Source organism: Aplysia californica, unplaced genomic scaffold (genome assembly GCF_000002075.1).
Source record: "Aplysia californica isolate F4 #8 unplaced genomic scaffold, AplCal3.0 scaffold00447, whole genome shotgun sequence".
Classification (NCBI taxonomy): domain Eukaryota; kingdom Metazoa; phylum Mollusca; class Gastropoda; order Aplysiida; family Aplysiidae; genus Aplysia; species Aplysia californica.
The window spans coordinates 450,100-455,255 of NW_004797717.1; positions in this window are offsets into that span (position 1 = coordinate 450,100).

The window sequence follows — 5,156 nt, forward strand, 5'->3', positions numbered from 1 at the left end:
AGAGAGAGAGAGAGAGAGAGAGAGAGAGAGAGAGAGAGAGAGAGAGAGAGAAAGAAAGAAAAAGAGTTATGGATAGGGGAAAAGCGGGTATAGAACATCAACAATACAACAACAGAATCAGAGTGTAGAGAATAGATTGCTCCCAACATTTCACCGAAGGCTGCTCCCGAAATTGATGTTTTTGTGTGAAAAGTACTGGCATTATTGTCCTCTTTTGTCTGTTTGATGAATGGAGAACAAGATTATAGATTTCTGGGGGCCAAATGAAGCGGCTAGAAATGCGCGGGTGGCCAACCTGTGGTCGGTCGTGTGACGGTTACGTATTCAAGACTTTCTAACTTATTTTGCTTCAACAAATGTGTGGCATCGTGGTGAAATCAGGCGCTCGTCAAAATAATGAAATTGAAAAAATTGGCATTTTACGCCTTTTAAGCAATTTTAATTGGATTTTCAGTTTTGAATGAACATCTTTTATGTCCATTTAAAATACATCTTTGAGTGGATTTTTTGTTTTTTGTTTTGTTGGTTTCGAGAAACCGCAGTTGAGAAATGGGAGAACACAGCTGAACACGTGAATCGGTTAAGGAGAAACCGATTCTGTGTTTGTATTGTCTGACTAAATTATTTGAATGATGCCCCCCCCCTTCCACTTTCCACCCACCGTAAACCCCACCCCCCAAAAAAAACAACAACAAAAAAACAAACCAAACCAACCCAAAACAATTTGCACGCCGAACCCATACCTCGGTCCAAGTAAGAAAGACTGACTTGATTAAAAATATCCTTGACCGGGCATTGTCTAGGTCGCTGATCTTTGCTCTTTAGCTATGAAAAATAACAAGAACTTCACCTTCACTTCCACTAACCCGTAGACTGGATGTCCGTCTGTGCGCTTTTGAATATTTGGTCACCAGCTTCCCCCTTTTCTTTCGATCTTCAGCTTTCCTGAGCGTGTCTTTGAGTTCCAGGCCTGTCCATTCCTTGATGTTGTCCTCTCAACTCTTCTTCGGTCTGCTGAACTACAAAGAAAAATAAAACAAAACAAAAAACCACCCCCCCACCCTCCCCCCCCCTAAAAAAAATAAATAAAAATAAACCCCAACAAAACTACCAAAAACCAAACCCCAAAACATTCGTTACGCTGGTGAGCGGCCATGGCCGCGCAAATGAAGGACAATCGACCTGTCTCGCTGCAGTCGTGTGTGCGCAACCTTTCCTTCTTCCCCTTCATTTAGGTTCATAAAGAGACAAAGTGTGCGTTCCGTGGTGAACAGGAAATTAGGTCAGAGTGCAAAGTCTAGATTATAACACAAGTCTATGGTAAAAACTTACATAGTGTAATCATGTGGTGGGACTTGAAACTTGTAGTAAAAGTAAACTTTAACCCTCCTTTGAAATTTGAAAGTTACTGGACATTGTACGCACCTTCGGCGTCTTTACTCTCTGTGGGGCCACATTTTGAATTGACAAAGACGTCATGCCTGTAAGACGTTTATAACTTATTATACGAATGTGAACTCGAAAACGTATATTCACTGACCTGAAAAGCTCAGATTGTACCTTAGAGTAAGCACCGGAAGCGAATACACATTAACGAACATATTTTCTCTTTCTCTTTCTTAAGATTTAAGATCATGTACAAAAATAACTATACAGTGTCTATGTTGTACTAGTTAGGATCTTCGCCGTAACAAAAAACAACAACCCAACAACAACCAAACGTAAAAAACCCCCAAAAGCAAAACGAACAAACCAAACAATAAAAAACGTGGGGTTGATGGGCCAATAGGAAGTGTATACGTTGATCTGTTGGGATCCCTGTGTAGACTCTGGTCGACAAAATCGAAAACGGGGTGCATCCTAAAAAGATTTACAGTTACTAGATCTACAGGTATAAGCCATTTTGTGATTTGCTTGACAGAGAGAACCAGGAAGACGGCATTCACACCTATGTAACTCTTTCTTGAGAATTAAGAAAAAAACATTCCAATCTTCTCCCTTCCGTTAGCTGAGTATACTACAGGACTATAACAAAAGTGATGCTTTTCCTTAAAACGTTTCTTCAACACAATTCAGCTTATTTAAATTAGGGGACGGGCTTTGATCCTCAGGGTGTGGACCAACGTTGTTGCAAAGAGTCAGCTGAACGACCGAGATAATACATGTAGATAAACATTCCCCCAATAGTGGAATCGAATTGGGGTTTTGCACGTTTCAACGGCAATGCGCCTAGCCGCTACACCACAGACGCCAGTTTGTATGATGTGGATAAACTTCAGGTTACGGTAATTTTTCCTTTAAAAATATACATAAAAAGAACTGATAAGTTGCTAGCTACCTTTTAGATTCTTTTTAAAATATCCCAACCAAAGTCCAGATCTGTTTATAACGTTTATACAAGGGCTAAAGCAATCCCTTTCCCTGAGAGATGACACACATACGAAACGGCGAGGTGAAATATTAATTATTCTCAATAGTGGGGCGGTTTAGCCCAAAAATTTAAAAGGATTGTGCATTTTGTGATACAAGAACCAAATTTGGCACAGAGGTACATTAATATATTCCAAACATTTTTAGATATTGGGCCACTCCGATTTCTCTCTTTATGGCCGCCATATTGGATTTCAAAATGGCCGCCATTTGAAATCTACATTTGCGAGTATCTCTGGGGCAAATGCTGCTCTTGACTTCATTTGGGTGTCTAAACGTATGTCTTGAGGGGCAAGGAATCCTATGATACCAATTTCACAATCCAATGCACAATCTAATGCACAAAACCTAAATCAAAGACACACATCTAAAATTCTAATGCACAAATCTATTCCAGTGCACAATTCAATGCACAATCCAATGGCACCAATTTCAACTTAATGTTATCTTTCACTCTCTGTTTTATAAAATGATCTAGGAAAAAATATATTGAACACGATACTTTGAAAAGAATGATTATATGAAAGCATGTTGATTGATTGATTGAGTGTGTGTTTTACGGCACTATCGACCCAATTTTAAAAGCATGTTAAATGAGTGTAAAAGTCTTAAGTCTGTAAATGTCGTAGGTACAATTCTAGCATGCTACATGGTCTAATTTCTGAGGCTAGTTGTATATTGACATTCTTCAATGGTCTGGTATCTGAGGCTAGGTAGATATCGGTACTGAAGATGCATGTACATAAACAGTGTCATGTTAACAAGTTCAGCACTGCCACAAGTACATGTATGTTGTGGACTCATCGTCAAGTGCAGTCCCCTTCACACACACAGAAGCTCTCTACGTTTAACACTTGCTTTTGCAGAGCCTCACACACCATAAATGGCACTTGCAAGAAACCAGCTCATTGCAGCTGTGAGCTGCCTTGGGTAGCCTGGTCCAGTATGGTGTGTACTGTCCTCCAGTCATTGACCAGCCCTAGTTGTTTTGTGGAGGAAGCTCTGATGCTGGCAAAAGTATCTGACCCCACACATTTCCACCTCAATACACTCCCCTCTTGACATGTTCCTATAAAGCTGCCTACGTTTGAAGGATCAGCTGCATATCGTTCTTCCTTGCGAAGAGTTTCCTCCTGTCCGTGTCATTGTCTGTACATTTGCTGGTTCGATCATACAACAGGATCACGAACCTCTTGATGATTGACATTGCATCGTTTGGTATGTCACGTGGTGCAGAGGACACCAGCAGCAGCGCCTCAGTGAGTTCTGGCAGTACCGCCCAGACTGCCCACGCAGTCTTCTTGCTATATGGGATGAAGATCTTAGGAGCATACTCTTCAAATGTCTTTAATTAATTCAGCCAATCTGGGCGATAGCTGCTCCATCAAGAACTATACAGCTAGTGACAGGAGTCTTTGTCTTGGTATCGAAGATTTCTTCAAAGCCTGTGATTAGATCATTCTTAGTACAAGTGAAGAGGTTTCCACCAGCAGACAGTACAGGAGGACATGCCTGGTTCTTGTGACGAAAGAACTCCTCAAGGTTTCCACCCCTCGTCTGCCAGCCAATGTACAGGTGTGCGACGAGTTCACGGTCATTTTTGACAGAGGCGAACTGTTCCTAACATTTACTCTTGTTTCTTGGAGTGGAAGAGCTGAATACCTTCAGCTTTGTCACGAGGAATGGGGTCGTCTACTGCCTTTGTTCTGACCAGCAGACACTCTCTGGTGAAAGTCTCGGGCTGCTCTTGCCTAATCCTCTTGGCTTTCATCACGGTCTCCACAGCAGAAGAACCTGCGATGTCGTATGTGTCCAGTATGACTAGCTCCTGACGCTCCTCCTCGAATGGGTTGCCCATCTCCTTTATGATACCGACGAGACAGCGAACATCTTTCACAAATGAGGCATGTACACCTGGCGTCTGATCATGATGACGTGTGTCTGCTGCTTGCTTGCTGTCTCCAGTATTGGTTCCCGTCCTGGAAATCTTCGATCACCCTAGCAATTTCTGGTCTTGAAACCATCCAGCGACGAAGGGCACTAGGATTGTCAGCTCAACCGCGCCACCGTTTTCTTTGATGCAGGCATTATTCTGCTCATGTGCCTAGTCAGTTGGGATTAAAGAGAACACCCTCTGTGTTTTCTCAACTGTATAATGGCCTTCACTGAATTTCCTGGCTACGTCTGGGTGTTTCGTAGTGAGTTAGACGATGTTCTTCAGGTGCACCGGTATCCACCTAACATAGTGGGTATGATCTAGTGCGTGGAACCTGGTGACCAGCTCTGTCAGAGCATCGAGGTACATCATCAATGATCCCTGCCTGAGAGAATGCACATACACTAGAACCAATAGTTCTTGTTCCAGCACAGCTGCCCAGTAGCGAAGCTGGGAGATGTTGTCTCGTCTCTGGCGTCACCAGTCTTCTAACGCAGGAATGTCCTCAGCATCCCTGGTTTCTCCCAGACACTAGTGGTTGTAGGCATGGTGTTGCAGGATGTACAGTGCTGCTGCAGTCACTTGATGTGCTTTTCATGTGCGCAACACTTGAGATGCTCGCAGGAATGAGTCTGCTGTCCTTGCTGTCGCAATTGCGGCTTGCACCAGTGCTTGCCAACCAACCACTCCCTTGCAGCCAGTCCCCCAGTGTTTTCAGTACTGCCATCTCTATGTGGCTACGTCTTGATGCTGATAGTGACAGGGTGTACATCAGTATAATAGTGAGGCA